Here is a 20665-nt window from a genome sequence, read left to right on the forward strand (position 1 = left end):
TAATTACCAGAAATAATGAAGTAATTAACAGACATAGTTATTACTTTCAAATTTTGACACAAGGCCAGCAACTTCAGGTGAGAGAGTGAATCTATTACATCGACCCCGGAGCTCAGCAGTTGCTTATTTTCTCAACCTTGAAAGGATGTAAAGTAAAAGTAGACCTCAGGACATACAGACAGATGAAATGTAGCCAAACATTTTGCCCAGTGGGCTAATGACTCTGACAGTTTGCTGCCTTTAATAATAATAATAATAATAATAATAATAATGATAATAATCATACAATAAAAAATCAAAAAACCAAAATCAAATCAAATCAGATCAAAATCAAAATGGAAATTGTAATTGTCGTCGATGCCAGTGCCGCCTAACTGGTACCTGTGCTGGTAGCATCTAAAAAGCACCATTCACATGTGGGTTGATGCCAGTGCTGCCTGACTGGCTCCCAGTGTAGGTGACATGTAAAAAACACCATTCAGACGTGATCGATGCCAGTACCCCCACCGACTGGTTCCCATGGCGGTGGTACATAAAATGCGCCCACTACACTTTCGGAGTGGTTGCCATTAGGAAGGGCATCCAGCTGTAGAAACCTTGCCAGATCAGATTGGAGCCTGATACAGCCTACTGGCTTGCCAGTCCCCAAGACAAACTGTCCAACCCATAACAGCATGGAAAGCAGACATCGAACGATGACGATGATGATGATGATGATGATGAAGATGATGATGATGGTGCGGTAGAAGTAATGCTCTTTTGTATTTGAGTTTTCTAGTTTCTAAGTGAGTTCCTTTTATTACTTCCTAAAACTTCTGTGATTATTTTTTTTCATTAGTTTATTATTCGTTTAAGTAATGCAATAAATTTGTGTTCGATAAAAAAAATTACTTAATAAACATTTATATACTATAAAAGATATTAAATGCAAAAAGGGTATTATTTCTACGATGCCCGGTATATTTAGAGCATGCAGGTTTTTGTCACAGAAAAAAATAATTTGCTTCATACCATAAGATTTTTTTATACACAAAATTAGGAGTAATATTGTACATAAAACTTATTTATAACATAAATTTTCAAAATCCAGAAAAACCCATAAGGATTATAAGCCTGGCACCAGTATGACTGTAATGAAAGTAGAGATAAGTGCCCTGCTTAAGCACACTGTGACAGGATATCATGTTGTCATGTGACCCATGTGACTGCTTTAAATCACTCACAGCAAGTATTGTCATTTTAGTATACATGTGTGCATGAATGTACAGACACATACACACATACACATGCATGCACGCACACAGATAGGCACAAACACTGACACACACACACACGTGGACACATACATGTACACACAAAGTATTGTTTATATATATATTTTCTTGTACAAACACACACATCTATGCATACACACATACACAGATATATATATATATATATATATATATATATATATATCTTTGCACACATACTCACACACTAAGGAAAGTTTACAAATATATCCATATACATATTTCCATACACATCTATAAACACATACACACATACATGGGCATATCTGTACACAAAGGTGGATACACTATGACCTACAAATACACACACACACACACATACAAACACAACATACACAGACATATTCATAATTACATATATACACTAAAAACACATCTGAAAGTACATTCTGTTACAAAGGTAAAGGTTATACTTTAGATAGAAATAACTACAGGGGTATCAAACTGCTGAATCAGGCGATGAAGGTCGTGGAGAGGGTCATAGCCCAACTAATTAGGGGGAGAGTCTGCTTAGATGAGATGCAGTTCAGTTTTGTGCCAAGTAGAAGTACCACTGATGCTGTATTCCTGGTGCGGCAACAACAGGAGAGATACCTAGCCAAAGATAAACCCCTATACTTGGCTTTTGTTGACATGGGGAAAGCCTTTGACAGGGACCCCAAATCCCTTATTTGGTGGGAAATGTGGAAACTGGAGATTGATGAGTGGTAAATAAGAGCTGTATAGGCCCTGTACAGGGATGCCATTAGTAAGGTAAGGGTCAGCAATGAATATAGTGAAGAATTGCAGGTAGATGTAGGGGTTCACCAAGGATCAGCCCTCAGCCCCCTCTTATTCATCATAGTCCTCCAGGCAATAACAGAGGAATTCAAGACAGGATGTCCCTGGGAGCTCCTCTCTGCTGATGACCTTGCTCTCACAGCGGAATCACTACCAGAACTAAAGAAGAAAGTTCAGGTATGGAAGCAAGATTTAGAATTGAAGGCTTTAGAGTCAACGTTACAAAAACCAAATTCCAAGTAAGTAGGAAGGCAAACACATCACAAACTCCTTCATGTAGATGGCCCTGCTCGATCTATAGAAAAGGTGTAAGTAGAAACTCCATAAGAAGTACCCAGTGTAAGCTATGGATGCATTAGAGGTGCAGCAACATCAAAGGAGAGAAGCATAGGGGCAATAAACACCGTAGATGAACAGAAAACTGATTCCATCACATGCCAGGGGGAGAAACTAGAAGTAGTTGATAGCTTCTGCTACCTAGATGACCAAACTGTAGTGGTGGGTGGATACTCAGAGAGCGTTGCCACTAGAATAAGAATAGCCTGGGCAAAGTTCAGAAAGCTCCTACCTCTACTGGTAACAAAGGGCCTCTCGCTCAGAGTAGATTGTATGATGCATGTGTGTAAACTGCCATGCTTCATGGCAGTGAAACACAGGCTGTGATTGCTGAAGACAGGCGTAGGCTCGAAAGAAATGAAGCTAGTATGATCCACTGGATGCATAATGTGAGTGTGCACACACGACAGAGTACAAGCACCCAGAGAGAAATGCTGGACATAAGAAGCATCAGATATAAATAAATATATATATATACATATATAAAATAAGTGATATAGGTATCCACTTCATACGGTTCAATTGTTTAGTGCTCTATACAGCTTTATACAGCTCAACTGATTAGTGCTTTATATGTTTATAAATTTTTATATGTATATGAATTTTTATATATTTATAACTTTTCATGTATATGTATGTATTTATAAATTCTTAGAAATTTTTTAGATGTCATATGGTTGAATGCATTTATCTATGTACTTTGTATACCATGGAGAATTTCGTTAATATGGATTGAATGAATATATACATCGGCCTTTGAATTTGTTTTCTCCAGTCCTTAATTTTATATATATATACACACACATAAATATATATACATAAATATATATACACATAAATATATATATGTATATACATACATAAATATAAATAAATATATATATATATATATATGTACATAAATATAAATAAGTATATATATATATTTAGATATAAATATATATAAATATAAATAAATAAATATATATACATAAATCATCATATTTACGTCGCTTTCCATGCTAGCATGGGTTGGACGGTTCAACTGGGGTCTGGGGAGCCCGAAAGCTGCACCAGTCCAGTCAGATCTGGCAGTGTTTCTACAGCTGATGCCCTTCCTAACGCCAACCACTCCGAGAGTGTAGTGGGTGTTTATGTGCCACCGACACAGGTGCCAGACGAGGCTGACAAACGGCCACGCTCGGATGGTGTTTTTTATGTGCCACCGACACAGGTGCCAGACGAGGCTGGCAGACGGCCACGCTTGGATGGTGTTTTTTATGTGCCACCGACACAGGTGCCAGACGAGGCTGGCAGACGGCCACGCTCGGATGGTGTTTTTATGTGCCACCGACACAGGTAAATATATATATACATAAATATAAATAAATAAATATATATATAAATATAAATAAATATATTTTGGAGATGTATCTGCATAGCAAGTGACCTGATTTGAGATCGTATGCTGGAACGAAAACAATTGCAGCATGGAATGTGTTTATAAGTCATTTAAGAAACACACAGAAACCATTAGATTCACTTCAACATTTACATTTAATTTACCAGGTGCTCATGAACAACGGATTTTGACAGGTTGAGGCTTTCTGCCAATTCTCGGGTTGTGCAATGTGGGTTATTCTCAATTAATGACTTGATTTGGTCATCATCTGTAGTGGATGGTCTTCCAGATCGCTCTTTATCAATAAGGCTACAATCTCCAGCTCGGAACCTTGCGAACCAATTCCATACAGTTCTTTCGGATATAGAAACATCACCGTAAACTGTGCATCACATTTGTCCAGCTACTTTTAAACTTTTTGGTTCACTCATACACACTTCTACAGTTGTAGCGCACTGTCCCTGTATTGTGCTAAAAGCCTCCAGTGAATTTTAGCAACTGACATATTTTTTGACCAGAGAAATTGGATCACTGTTCTTTGTTCTTCTTTGGTGCACAATGCTAGTGGTGTGGCTATGCTTACACTGTGAAGCCAGAAAGGAAAATGGAATGATCAGGCTCAAATTTCAATCACATGACCACAATATTACCAACTATAAAAATGCATGCGGAGAAGGCTGTGTGACAATAATAAAGATATGTAATGATAATAAAATATGTAATAATATGTAAGATATGTAATAATAAAGATAAAGTAAGGCGGCAGGCTGGCAGAAACGTTAGCATGCCGGACGAAATGCTCACAAGTATTTCGTCTGCCGCTACGTTCTGAGTTCAAATTCCCCTGAGGTCAACTTTGCTTTTCATCCTTTCGGGGTCAATTGAATAAGTACCAGTTACACACTGGGGTTGATATAATCGATTTAATCCGTTTGTCTGTCCTCGTTTGTCCTCTGTGTTTAGCCCCTTGTGGGTAATAAAAAAATAGGTATTTCATCTGCCATTACGTTCTGAGTTCAAATTCCGCCGAGGTCGACTTTGCCTTTCATCCTTTCAGGGTTGATAAATTAAGTACCAGTTACGCACTGAGTTCGATGTAATCGACTTAATCCCTTTGTCTGTCCTTGTTTGTCCCCTCTATGTTTAGCCCCTTGTGGGCAATAAAGAAATAACTATAATAAAGATATGTTATGGCAAAAATGCGGATAATTTTTGACTTCCCCTCATCCATATATGTTAAGGCATGTGACTTAGCAATTAGGACTAACTGGTTAGACATGTGACTTAATGATTAGGCTATTTGAATCATGACTGTAAGATCATGAGGTTGATTGCCAGTGAAACATTGTGTCCTTGAGCAAGACACTTCATTTTACGCTGCCCTAGTCCACTCAGCTGGTGAAAGGGAGTTGTAGTGTTTAGTAAAGTAAGTTCAAAGTGCAACTACAGCTATCGCCTTCAATCTAGAATAGCATAGGTTGGCAGGTCAGCTTATTAGATGCATAGTAATCATACTTTGGATCAATGCTGGCAAAACCAAAGTGATGACGTCTCTGGTTGCAGCAGATGAATGGCAGCCAATCGTTCTCGAGGGCGTGAAGCTGGAGGATGTGGAGTCCTTCGTCTACCTGGGTTCAACAGTGGTTCCAACAGGCCAGGGCACAGCCGAGGTTGAGCGTCGCATAGGTGCTGCCAGATCTACATTAGTGCGCCTCCAGCAGTGCCTATGGGACAGAAGAGAGATCTCAGTGACCAAAGGGCGAATCTACCAGGCTGTCATTTGTACTAACCTCCTCTATGGTTGTGAAACATGGCCTATGAGGGTAGTCGATCAGCGAAGGCTGGAGGTGTTCGATAATGACTGTCTCCGCCGCATTCTTCGCTGCCGACGCATTGATCAGGTTCCTACAGCCGGTCTTCGTCATCTCCTGACCCTCCGGCCCTTCCCTTCGGTGCTTCTACAACGGCGCTTAAGGTGGTTCAGTCATGTGGCCCGGCGTCCAGAGGGTGAGCTGATTTGCGATGCCCACCTCCACTTCCCAGCTGGCGCAAACGCACAGGCGGGCAGCTGAGGACCTGGGTAACGACGATAAAGGAGGATATCTCCGAACTCTCAGGTCCACAGGTGGTCAGCCTGCACTGATGGAACCGCGAATGGCTCGCTATCTCCAGTGACCTCGCACAGGACCATCGAGCATGGGCTGCCATGGTTCGTGTTGCTGTTAGGACCAGAGAAGAAGCCAGCTCAACCCGCCCTGGGTGAACGCCATCACAGGTAAGCAAGTACAAGTAATGATATACTAAGATGAAAATAATCTAGGACAGATTGCTTCTCCTAAAAAGAAGTCTCAAAATTTCTGGAATGCAACTCAGGTGTATTTGTTTGTGTGTTATTTCTTTTTCAGATTTGAGCTTTACCAACAATATATATGTACAGTAATCCCTCGCCATATCACAGTTCACCTATCGTGGTTTATTATTTAAGCTTACATCGATTCCTTCATGGTGTTGTTTTGCGTTTATAAAATGAAAATGATCAATTTATAAAAATTATTTTAAAAAATAGGAGTGGTTGTGTGGTAAGTAGCTTGCTTACGAACCACATGGTTCTGGGTTCAGTCCCACTGCGTAGCACCTTGAGCAAGTGTCTTCTACTATAGCCTCGGCTAACCAAAGCCTTGTTAGTGCATTTGGTAGATGGAAACTGAAAGAAGCCCGTCATATATGCATATATATATATATATATATATATATATATATATGTATGTATGTGTGTGTGTGCGTTTGTGTGTTTGTGCGTCTGTGTTTGTTCCCCCAACGTTGCTTGACAACTGATGCCGGTGTGTTTACGTCCCTGTAACTTAGCGGTTTGGCAAAAGAGGCTGATAGAATAAGTACTAGGCTTACAAAGAATAAGTCCCAGAGTCAATTTGCTTGACTAAAGGCGGTGCTCCAGCATGGCCACAGCCAAATGACTGAAACAAGTAAAAGTGTAAAAGAGTACTGTACCATTTCTACTTCATGGACTTTTACCTATTGTGGGGAATTTTGGAACATAACACCCGTAATAGTCCAGGGGATTACTGTAAATATATACCAAGGTAACCCCAGAATCAACCGAATGAGCTGGCGTTACTGAAGATGGTTATGGCAATAGCCAAAACTGACCGGTCAGTATAAGAAATTCTCAGTTCGTGTTCGGGGCAATTGCAGCCCCTATCAGAGTATATGTTATGTGCTTTGTAACAGAATTGGAGCATTTTAGATCCTATTTCTAGCAATGTAGGTGTTATTCACACCCTTAGTCAAGTTTAGTTGACAACTATAATTTTCCTTTGCGGTATAACCTTGCAAACAGCTGTTTTTATTAATTTAATATATGTATGTACATATGTATGTATATACACATACACATACATTTATGTGAGAGTGTCGATTAGCACTTGTAAATATGCACCTGGACATATATTTACAAGCATATACTTTTTTTGTATGTGTATAATTGCATATACGAATGTAGCTCCAAGTATATGTGGCTATGTATGTATTGAAATACTAGAATGTCATACATAGTGTTGGGCTACTTATAAGCATAGATGTGTATGCATGAGTGTGTTAGTCTATATACATGCTTGGATATTGAGGTTAAGTAGGTGTAAAACTGTAGTCATGTGTGAGTGTATGCTTGTGTGCATTGTGTGTGTGTGTGTGTGTGTGTGTGTGTATGCTTGTGTGCATTGTGTGTGTGCGTGTGTGTGGTTGTAAAAGTCTTGTTTGCTGGTCAGAAGTAGGTCATCTAAGACACTTCAACTGATGCTATTAGGCCAAGTATATCATGTTACAGGTTGGTCCAAGGCTTGAAACCCTCCTCAGCACCCCACACTCTTCTCAATCCACTTTTGGCCAGGGTCTGTTACTACTCCACTACTCCACTGCACACCCTACCCCCACCACCACCACCACCACCCCACTTTACAAAAAAAAGGATCTTGTGTCTTTTTGTGTTACACTCAAATTTTAGTCACTGGACTACATGGGGTACAGATGAAGGTACTGCCTTGTAAGAAATCGACTCCAGTATTTTTTTACTACTTATTTCCAGGCCTGGCACTTTATTCTATTGGTATCTTTGGCTGAACTGCTACATTACAGGGATCTAAATAAGACAACACCAACTGTCAAACAAGAGCAGGGAAAAACGCAACACAAAAAAACACACATACATAGAAACATACATACGTATGTATGTATATGTGTATGTATATATATATATATATACATATATATATATATGTATATGTATATATATATATACATATCCACACACACACACAAACATAATTCACACATATATATATATAGCTACATATCTATATACATATATATATACACACACACACATATATACATAGACACATACATATAGATACATATATACATATATATATATACACACACACACATATATACATAAACACATATATATATATATACATACACACACACATATACATAGACGTATACATAGAGATATAGATATATATATACACATATATATATACATAGATATATACATATATAGATACACACACGCACACATAAATACTTATATATCTATAGATATATATATATATATATATATGCACACACACACACACACACACACATATACATATTTACATATATATATATATATATATATCATCATCATCATCATGGATAAATGAATATATATATGCATAAAAGATTTTCGTTTACTGACTTAATGTAATAGGTAAGTAGTATAAGTATTTAGTCTGGTTTACAACTAAAACTCTGGCTTGAACTGCAATTGAAATCAAGTTGGTTTTGAGGCTGACTAGCAAAGATGGCTGCAAGTGGTTCACTGTAGAGCGGTTAGTTATATATTACATACTAGAAATAGACAAGCAAAACATATGGTATGACTTTAGAGCCTTTAATTTATACCTTAAACCTTGTGCAGAGTAGTTATAGTAAATAGCTAAGAGACTTTGGTGGCTTATTTACAATAACTACTCCATGTTATGTTTAGATTATAAATTAAAGGCTTTTAAGTCATACCACATCTTTGGCTTGCCTATTTTCTATTTCTAATATACAGGGGTGGCTGTGTGGTAAGTAACTTGCTTACCAACCACATGGTTCCGGGTTCAGTCCCACTGCGTGCCATCTTGGGCAAGTGTCTTCTACTATAGCCTCGGGCCGACCAAAGCCTTGTGAGTGGATTTGGTAGACGGAAACTGGAAGAAGCCTGTCGTATATATGTATATATATATATATATGTATGTGTGTGTATGTCTTTGGGTGTCTGTGTTTGTCCCCCTAGCATTGCTTGACAACCAATGCTGGTGTGTTTACGTCCCCGTCACTTAGCGGTTCGGCAAAAGAGACTGATAGAATAAATACTGGGCTTACAAAGAATAAATCCCAGGGTCGATTTGTTCTACTAAAGGCAGTGCTCCAGCATGGCCACAGTCAAATGACTGAAACAAGTAAAAGAAAGAAAATATATATATATATATTCAGTTAGACATTAAATAAGTCTCATTAAGGGATAGTATCATCCAATGAATTACTGGTTCAATACCTAATGTTTCTTGTGAATTATATTCATAAAACAATAGGTTTATATATAAACCATGGTTTATAATCATTCAAAAGAAAGTAAGAAAATGGAGATATAGCGTTTGATAAAAAATTTATTATCTGCAAAAATCAAACATAGTCACTTACATCTGTTTCAATTAAGCCTAAAAGATTAAACAGCAATTATTGAAATCATTATACCAGGCAAAATCTCTTCATAAAAAAACCTAAGGGTATATCTTTTATCTAACCATCTGAAGAGATTTTGCCTAATATAATTATTTTAATCTATAATAATAAATCTCTGCTTGCTATTTAATCTGGTAGGCTTAATTGAAACAACTGTAAGGGACTATGTTTGATGTTTGCAGGTAATGATTTTTTTAACTGCTATACTCTTTACTCTTTTACTTGTTTCAGTCATTTGACTGCAGCCATGCTGGAGCACCACCTTTAATCGAATAACTCATCCCCGGTACTTATTCTTTTTGTAAGCCCAGTACTTATTCTATCGGTCTCTTTTGCCGAACCGCTAAGTAATCGGTTGTCAAGCAATGCTAGGGGGACAAACACAGACACACAAACACACACACATACATATATATATATATATATATATATATACATATATACAACAGGCATCTTTCAGTTTCCGTCTACCAAATCCACTCACAAGGCATTTGTCGGCCCGGGGCTATAGCAGAAGACACTTGCCCAAGATGCCACGCAGTGGGACTGAACCCGGAACCATGTGGTTGGTTAGCAAGCTACTTACCACACAGCCACTCCTGCGCCTATATCTACGTTTTCTTACTTTCTTTTACACATACACACACATAAGTATGTATGCATGTATATTATCCAAACTGCATAGTATTAGATATTCATCACAGCTGATCTTACCAATCGGTTTCACATAAAGAATACAATGGAGTGTTAGGCAACAATCCAATTATATAACTTTACACTCATCAGATATGGGAAGAAATACAGTGACTGCTCTCTCTCTCTCTCTCTCTCTCTCTCTCTCTCTCTCTCTCTCTCTCTCTCTCTCTCTCAAACAACTCCATAGGGGCTCACTTATGCAGTGTAAGAAGCAACCTTTATTCAATGACAAGTCTGATTTTCTGCACACGCACACACACACACACGCACATATGCAGATATATATATTTCTTTATTGCCCACAAGGAGCTAAACATTGAGGACACAAACAAAGGGTATAAGTCAATTACATCAACCCCAGTGAGTAACTGGTACTTATTTAATCAACCCCAAAAGAATGGAAGGCAAAGTCGACCTCAGCGGAGTTTGAACTCAGAATGTAACGGCAGATGAAATACCGCTCAGCATTTCGCCCAGCATGCTAACAATTCTGCCAGCTCACCGCCCTGTATATGCATACATATATATACACACATTTATATGCACATGCGCACACACACACATTGTGTGATGCAACTGTAGGAGTAAAGTATGTTGTCAAACTACAATAGCAATATGAACATCAGTTACTTAATGACTAATCAATAATAAATTAATAATAAATTAATAATGAGCTTATGATATACAGTGCTCAGGTGCACTGCAGCTCATCAGAAAATGTAGTCAAAAGGGCATGAACAGCACACAGATTAATGCACGGAAAGTGAACAGTGAATGAGTTGCTTTGGGGGTAGATATCAGGTTTACTGTTGGCGAATTTCAGGCAGCATGGAAGTTTTGAAGGATGTAATGTCACAACAGCTAATCCATGCTTCAGCAATTCTAAGCTTGAAAAAATGTTTCCAAAAATCATGGGTGCTCTGTTGTTTTCTGATTTTGTAAGCATGTTCATGAGAATTAGACATATGGAATTCAAAAAAGGGGCCCCAAGACTGTTGTTGCAAAGATGGTGGATAATCTTGAAGGTGTCTGCCAAGTCAGCAGAAGCAAGATATACAGCGTATGGTAGATGCCTGATGGCGGGTATTCATCTGGTTGCACATTTCTAAAAAGTATCAAAGAGATTGATATGCTGAGCAACACAGGGGTTCCGAACTGATGATGCAAACTATGTACCATAGCCATATACGGCCTTAAAAAGATAGCTGGAAAGCAGTGGACAAAGGTCTTACTGAGTGATGCTAAGACACCCTCAGCCCTCTTGACAATCTTAGAGGCGTGGTTTGTCCAACTCAAATCACTGTGACAATACTGCCCAGGCCACGTTCACTAGTAGTCTTAAGACTGGTGTTGTTAAAGAAGTATGTAAAAGCTGGGTTTTTCCTCCGAGAATGCATGGTGACGCACTTGTCTACAGCTAGCTTGAATTGCCAGTTAGTAATCCATTGTTGCATTGTGTCCAGGTCTGATTGCAGGAAACACCTTGAGCATATAGGATCTGCCCTTTTTATCTCAAGGTTCAGCTCGATGTCATCTGCATATTTCAACACTAATATTCTTCAAGTAGGCATCTATGTCATTAATATACACAGCAAACAAGGAGCCGAGAACAGATCCCTGTGGTACACCACCAAATGTCTTTTTATAGGGTGAAGAATTCTGTCCTAGAACTGTGACTACCTCTTTTCAACTAAGAATGGTAAAGCTTTAACTTTGATGCTAATACATCCAATAATTTTCACGCATGATGAATGGCTAAACATAGACTTCAATCAGTTATAAAGATCATTTTTCACATCCATCGCAGAGAATTTTGTCGTAAGTTGTTTGTGTGGCACAAAATTGAAGGCTTTAAACAGTAGTCAAGATAGACCCATGAGCCACCACCAGCAATTTGGCTAATGTCTTCAAGAAACTTGACGAGCTGGCTACAGAAACTGGAGTTAGGGGTAAATCCAAACTGTGAGGATTGAATAAGACTGAGTGAGTTCCAGAAATCCCAGAGTGTTTCTCAGACACAGAATTTCATCCATTTTGCGATGCAGCAACACTGACTGAATAGGAGTTGACATCTGATGTCTGATTGCCCATTCCGAATAGAGGAATGACACTGTCAATTTTCCACTGCAATGGAGTGACACAGTTATTAATGCAGAATTGGAAGAAGAATGAATGTTGGTGCAAAAGAAAGAACCTGACATGTTTGAAAAGCAGGTAAGTAATACCATCAAGACAATGAGAGGCACAATTGCACTTATTCTTGAGTTGGCATCACTGTATTGCAGGCATAAATTTCACAGATGTTATAGAATTTAATGTCAGAGGTGGTGAAGATGATACATTTGGATTTTCAACAGTAAAAATGCTGGCATAGCATTCAACAATAAGTGTTGCACATTCTTTGGGATTATCAGTAATCTGACCTGTGAGGGGGATTGCAAAGAGGATCAACTATAAAGTGAGGTCTCTGCTTTGCATGTACATATTTTCAAATCACTTTGCTGTTAGGGATGGTCGCTGTGCAATGTTTATAACATGATTAGAGTTACCTAAAGGCTCCACAGTAGTGACACTAAGTCTCAGAAGTAGTAGTAAAAGAGCAGATCCAAAGCGTTGTCACCTCTTGTGGTGGAGGTGACTACTTGGGACCAGCTCAAATCCAGCACTAAATTGAGGAAATCACTTGCAATTTTCAGGCACTGAAAAGTTTCCCAATCAGTCACAAGGTAATTGGAGTCACTAGTAATGAAAAAGAAGTGGCTAATTTTCTCAATGAAGTTCTAAATATGTCAAAAAGTTGTGTCTTGACGGTAGTTCAGGAGATGGTCAACAATTCCAAGTAGAAATGCTGACATGTTTATACAGAAAAATATCTCTTTTCGCGATTGTTTCAGATCATTGCAAGGAATTGTCAAAAAGTTTGAATAAAAGTTTGATAAGGCGTAGGAGTGGCTGTGTGGTAAGTAGCTTGCTTACCAACAACATGGTTCCAGGATCAGTCCCACTGCGTGGCACCAAGGTATCTTCTACTATAGCCTCGGGCCAACCAAAGCCTTGTGAGTGGATTTGGTAGATGGAAACTGAAAGAAGCCCGTCGTATATATGCATATGTATGTGTGTGTATATGTTTGTGTGTCTGTGTTTGTCCCCCCGAACATCGCTTGACAACCGATGCGGGTGTGTTTACGTCTCCGTAACTTAGCTGTTCGACAAAAGAGACCCATAGAATAAGTACAAGGCTTATAAAGAATAAGTCCCGGGGTCGATTTGCTCGATCGACTAAAGGCGGTGCTCCAGCATGGCCAGTCAAATGACTGAAACAAGTAAAAGAGCGATTAATGCCGCCCTTGCGAAACAGGTTGCAATGAGCCATGCTAATATTCATCTCAAAGACACCATTTCTCCAATGAATACAATGTACCGGAATTTATGATAGTGTAGAGAGAAATGAGAATGTGTGGCGGTCATGAATGTCGTCGGAAGGTTCTTAACAACTTAAAACGGCTTTGACCGGTGGCCGGCAATCCAAAGCCAGCCGAGGACTTGGTCAGCCAAGTAGCTTATCTCTACTTGACAGCGATCGCTGCACTTTTGGCGCCCGCCACTATTAATGACATATATCAAAAGCTAAAAATAGTTGGTTAATTAGACAGGGTAGAATAAAGAAAAGAAAAGAAAGACAAGTGGGGGGGGAGGGAGAGAAAGTAAAAGAAAGAGAAAAAAGAATGGGGGGGAAAGAAAGAGGAAAAAGAGGAAGTAAAAAGAAAGAGAAAAGGAAAAGTGGACAACAGGGGAGATAATAAGAAACACGGAAATGACAATTTACTTATCTCCCTTGCCGGCGACCACAATTATGTCAACGAACCAACGTTGAGGGCGAATTAGCTGCTAGAAATAGCAGCCAGGTAACCCCCCAACAAACACTATAATCTAAAACTTAGAAGAAACACACACTGATTAAAATAGTTCTATATAAAACTAAAAGAAATACTGACAGGATTGCACGACTGCAGTGTTTTTCATCGTAGTTTCTATACATTTAAGAGTTCACCCGAAGCTAAACAACTATGTCACTAGGTCTGCCGTAAATTTGCTAAATACGGCTTCCTCATACAGAAGAAAAAAAATTAATAATTTTAAATATCATTGGTATTTCTGATATTACTGGTTAAAAAAATTGCGTGTCTACGTTATTTGTTTTAATAAAAGTATTTTGAAAATTTAATATACATCTGATTTGTAGTTTACTGAGAAAGAACATTTGTGGGCGTTGGTGGTACAAAGGATCTTGTTCAGGAAAATGTTGTGTTATGTATCCTAATTCCTTTGGTTTGGTTTTAAGCATCATTGCTGATGCCAGGTTGAATCACCTCGCATTCATATACATACATGCATACATACATACATACACTGATTTACCAAATATATGACTATATGTATACATATATATACACACATATATAGATAGATACATGCACACACGTTCATGTATATATAGATACACACACACAAAGATAGATACAGACAGACGGACAGATAGATAGATAGATACATACATACATACATACATACATACATACATACATATACATACATAAGATAGATAGATTAGATAGATAGATAGATAGATAGATAGATAGATAGATAGATAGATAGATAGATAGATAGATAGATAGATAGATAGATAGATATACCATTCACATTGTGATCAATCAACTGTGTAAGACATCATATATATATATATATATATATATAAATCTCAGACAATCAGCTTTGTGATTTACTTTCGATACCTCGAACCGAAAAGGGAGCCGCTATGTAGTCGTTCGGATTGCCGAAATAGCAGCTAAATCTTCCCCCCGAAACCTTTTACGCAAAAGAAAATGTGTGGGAAGAACACATTTATGATTAGATAATCCCCGATATACAAACAGTTCGAACAGACCTGTCCTGTGTCCAGACATGGGAGCGAAAGGGACTAAGAGGAAGCGATTTTACGACGAGAAGGTTTCACTTTGAAGTCGGCCTGTGTGTGTTTGATGGGGTGTGGGAGACAGACAGTATGTTGTGTAAGTGAAGTGCTTCTGTTAGTGTGTGCGAAGAGACAGACATACATATACACATACACCGAGTACATACATACATACATACACACACACACATACATACATACATACACACACACACACATACATACATACACACACACACACACACACATAGATAATACACACACACACATACATGCAGACATACATATACACATACACCGAGTAAAAAATTACGATGAATCGGCCATACATACATACACACACACATACTTACACACACACACATACATAGATACATGCATACATACACACACACATACATGCATACATATACACATACACCGAGTAAAAAATCAGTTATCTCTCTCTTTCACACATTACTCTCTCTGTCTCTTCGCACACACTAACAGAAGCACTTCACTTACACAACATACTGTCTGTCTCCCACACCCCATCAAACACACACAGGCCGATTTCAAAGAGAAACCTTCTCGTCATAAAATCGCTTCCTCTTAGTCTCTTTCGCTCTCATTACTTATGTAAAAAAATAAAAGTTTTTTACGGAAATCGACGGAAATCTGTGCTACGACATGCGAAACTTCGCCCAGACATGTCATAGTTGAAATCATTCTACGTATCACTTTATTTACGTGACCCAACATAACGAAACATTTAAATATTTGCTCGACCCGCTAGAAATAGCAGCCAATTCTCATTCAAAGCACACCCTACTGTCTAAAATAAAGTATAACCAGAAACAAGATGTGATGGTCACGGCTGGAACAGCTTTGCCCAGTGTCGTCAAGAGATTAAACAAATACAATAATGTAATAAACGTAGCACGATCTATTCTCTTTCATTTCCTACATATTTCATAATCAGTGTTCGTTGCTGAATTTAAACACAAGCTAAAACTAAACAAGAGCCCGGAAGCCTTACAATCCGTAGGGACCTCAAAACGATTTATAAGGCATATGGTTTCAATTTTTGTGAGACCTTATAGTATAATATTTTTTAATCTTGACGAAAGTGGGACTCCAAACTTAGTATATAAGCTTCAGGCTACACCAAGTCAAAAATATTGCACTAGTCTTACGCACAATCACAAAAATCATTACAATTATAATACCTTCTCCACCTTTTATCAATCTTTTCGCAGATAATAAACATTAAGATAAAAAAAAATCCTGTTTCGCAAACTATTTGCGAGTTGAACAACAAATCTCGCACCTTAATCTTTAGACCATCGCAATTAACTTTGCCCAAAATACATGCAACCAAATTCTAAGTGAATTGAAGCGACGTAGAATTAAGTGTCAAGTTTATAAACACGTGCGACGGATTTGAACCCACGAACTATGAACTGGCAACTCAATAATAAAACCCACATACTTTATTTATACATGAGAGAGAGAGAGAGAGAGAGCTAGAAGAAGCAATAAATTACCAACATAATTACACAGAGAATACCGCCAAGAATTTATATAGTTTATAGAGAAACATTTTCAGTCTGCAGGTCATTCCTAATTGACAAACCTATGCTAAAAGGCGTTCCACTCTTGACTATGTCAGGCATAGTGTATCTAGGACTATATAATTTACAATGTCCTTCCTTTTCAAGACGGTAGGATGATTTATGGGGAGGGGTTCCATTGCTATTTCTAGCGGGTCTGTTGAATAGAGACACCCGAGTTGGTTCCAAGCTTTATTTAGTGATCACTTTTTTCTATCAATCGCCCTCTTGACGTTATCGATCCGTTCTGTCTGTTTATCTATAAATCAATTTATCTTTCCACTCCATGCCATGTATCTTGCCAATGTCAGCAAACAAAGCAAAGATAAAAGTTTTATAAAGTGAGTTGTGGTGTGTTCTTTAAATATGGGAACAAGAAAAGGAGACAGAGAGAGAATGGCAAGTCACTAAAACAGAAACCAAATATCGAAATACACACACAGAGAAACACAAGATAAATATATGAATAGATAGATATATAGACAGACAGAGAGACAGACAGACAGACAGATAGATAGATAGATAGATAGATAGATAATGATTAAAATAATTATAGGGTTTCTATTGACCACAGGATCCAGCAAAGAACCTGAGCAAGGATTTTGTGATAAATATATATCTTAAAAAACTGCAAAAGAAAACAATTATTGCCATATTTCATTTTATACAAACTTTAGAGGGTAAGAAACTCACATTTCCATTTACAAACTAGACAGACAGACAGACAGATAGATAGATAGATAGATAGATAGATAGATAGATAGATAGATAGATAGGCAGATAGATAGATAGGCAGATAGATAGATAGATAGATAGACAGACATGCATACAATGGAAATAGATATAACAATAATAATACCTTTGTGTGCTGTTTGATCTCTTCCTTATGAAATTAAAATATCCGTCAAAAGCAGTTTAGTAAAATATCTAAAGAATATAGACATATACATATAATATACATACATATATATATATATGTATGTATATATATCAGGCTATATCAGGGACACTTATATTTTTTCGTTATACATTTTCCTGATACAACCAATAAATTCCATATCCTGTTATTGAAGCACTTATTTTTGTCATTGTTTATTCCCATCTTAATGTTTTGGTGGCTCTATGGTTGGGGCGGATGTCTTCTCTGTGTGTGTGTGTGTGGTGTTATGTATATGTATGTATCAGTGTATGTGTATAATATATGTGCGTGTGCTTGTTTTTCTCTTGAGTAGGTGTATTCCTTCTAAAGAGAGAATCCACAGATTCTAAGTTGTATATAATTCTTTTATGATTAGAGTAGGAAGATGGTCAATATGTCATGTAAATAGTCTAAAAATTGGGAAATCACTATACATACACTACATATATATATATATATAGGTAAACAGTAATGTAATATAGAGAGAGAAGGGGGTATGTGTGTTCTTGAAGCAGTCGTTAAACCTTTTGTTTTCGGGAGAGTTCTTTTATTATTATTTTTTATATGGATATTTAGCTTCTGTTGGAAAGACCGGACTCGTATTATTGGTCGTTATTGTGGATGTTGTTATTGTTGTAGTTGTTTTTGGTGGTGATGGGTGATGGTGTTGCTGTTGTTGTTGGTGGTGATGGTGGTGGCCGGTAGAATGATAATGTTGTAAATATTGTCGTTATTCTTTGTATTTACCTATGAAATAATCAATGCTGAAGAACCATCAATATGTTTATGTATGGGGGAGAGAATAGAGAGATTAATGCTTGTAGTTGTTGTAGGGTTGCTCGTGTGTGTGAGAGAGAGACAGAGAGAGAAAGAAAGAAATAAGAATCAGAGAAAGAAATACGCTGGAGAGATTGTCTATATGTAAGAAAGAAAGGGTGTATGTGTGTTAAGATTGAGACATTGAGGCGGTGGTTGGGACTATGTGTTTATGTACGAGCGCATGTGTGTGAAAGACTGTAGACAGACTAAGATGTAAGGAAGCTAAGAGAATCTCCTGTGTCCGTGTTTATGTATGAGTGACTTCACGCCGAATAATAAACTATGCGAGAAAGCAAGGGAAAATGTGTCCGTTTCGGTGTTAGAATCTTGTTCGACATCGTGAAAGACAGAGAGAGAGAGATAGTGGTGTGTATGTATGACTGTACACGGGCTATAATATACGATGAGAAAGAAAATGGGTTTCGGGGGATGTGTGTATGAGAATGTGAGAAAGAGGTTGTGTATATAGATGACTGTACATTATAGAAGAGACTGCATAAGACTGAACAGGGAGTGCGTGTTTGTGAAAGAGCGTGTAACTGTCATATGTCATATGGGAGTGAGAGACAGTAATATAGTCACACACACACACTTAAGAGTATGAGAGGTACAAAAGGAGAATGTGCATATGTGTGGTTGTCCATACAAGAGTGGGGGAGCTGCTTAAAGAATTGACATTAGAGAGGAGGAATGAAATTGAAGGAGAAACTGGGAGAGAAACGGAGAAAAGCATGACCAGAAAGAGATAAAGAGTAATTGTTAAAGTGAGAGAGAGAGAGAATGTTAGAGAGGAAGCAAGCTGTGAGGGGGAAGAAAAAGAGGGAAACAAAAGAATAATGAGAGTGAAGAAAAAAAAGGACGAGTAAGAATGAGGTACACAAAAATAAAAGCAAGGAGGGGATGATTTAAAGAGAAGAAAAATAGGATAGCAGAGACGACGGGGTGGGGTAACAAAGGGGTGGTGAGTTAGGGGTGAAATGCGAGGTGCGATAGAGAAAGAAAGAGCAGAGGGGGGGAAGAATGAGATAGGAAGAAAGATTAGAAGTGAGTAGTTGAATGAAATAATGAGAGACAGAGGGAGAGAGATTGGGAAAAAAAATATATAGATATACGTCGCAGAGGGAAGAAAAAAAACAAAATGAGAAAGAGCAAAAACTGTACGAAAGAGAGAGAGAGAAGAAAAAGAAGAAAAGAAGAGTAGAAACCCAACTGCAAAAGTAGAGAGAGAGAGAGAGAGAGAGAGCAAGGTGGTGAAATGAAAAGAGTGAGTGGTGGTGGAGGAGGAGGAGGAGAAAAAGTGTTTGTTCAAAGTGTAGTTATTTCACCGGGATAAATCAGTCGGCACTTTTGCTTGCAAACTTTTTTTTGTGTGTGTGATTCAACAACATTACAACCTGTTTATCTACGTCTTACAGCAATTAAACTACTGCAAAATTATCACAATCGCCGCTTACCTTATCCAATATTATTTGCCCTTCGCTCGCTTGCTATTTTGTTTGATTATTTTTTTCTTCTTTCTTTCTTTCTTTCTCGCTTCCAGTGTATATGAAATAATTGTTTTTTAAACACAAGATATTCCTTGGCGGCGATGTCGCTCTCTCCTCCATACATACATACTACACCACCTACAACCATAGAAAAAAAAAATGACTAACCACTTCACTCTCGCAATGATTCTTTTCCTTCCTTGTTTCTCTCACTCTAACACCCTATCTCTATCGTTTACTTACATTTCTCTCTCTCTCTCTCTCTCTTGATTGTCATTCTCGTCACCTTTCTACACTCTCTCTCTTTCTCACACACACACACACACTTGTATACCACTCCTCCCTCTCAAACACACTTATATGCCACCTCTTTCCCTTCCTCCCTCTCTTTTTCATTCTATATGCTAAAGCTATATGTATATATATATATATGTATGTATATATGCATGTATGGAGTTATATATATATATATATAGTTATTCATGAGTGCATATGTGTACATCTATGTATATGCATGTGTTTAAATTAGAAAAAAAAACACCTATATTATATTTTGTAAAATTTGATTTAGTATTTCTAAATTGAATTTTTCCCT

The 20665-nt window shown here is 37.8% G+C and overlaps 1 protein-coding gene across 2 annotated transcripts in view; it reads right to left on the reverse strand.

The window, feature by feature from the left end:
• LOC115217858 (phosphatidylinositol 4,5-bisphosphate 3-kinase catalytic subunit beta isoform) overlaps positions 1–20338 on the reverse strand; it is a 148235-nt gene extending 127897 nt beyond the window's left edge. The window contains exon 1 of one of the 2 annotated variants that reach the window (XM_029787564.2): positions 20038–20338. The gene's annotated coding sequence lies outside the window, so the exon portion shown is untranslated. Of the gene's footprint in view, positions 1–17704; positions 18645–20037 lie in introns of those variants that run through there. The other variant, XM_029787565.2, reaches the window with a different exon arrangement.
• Between the last annotated feature and the right edge of the window lie 327 nt (positions 20339–20665).

Source organism: Octopus sinensis, linkage group LG12 (genome assembly GCF_006345805.1).
Source record: "Octopus sinensis linkage group LG12, ASM634580v1, whole genome shotgun sequence".
Classification (NCBI taxonomy): Eukaryota; Metazoa; Mollusca; class Cephalopoda; order Octopoda; family Octopodidae; genus Octopus; species Octopus sinensis.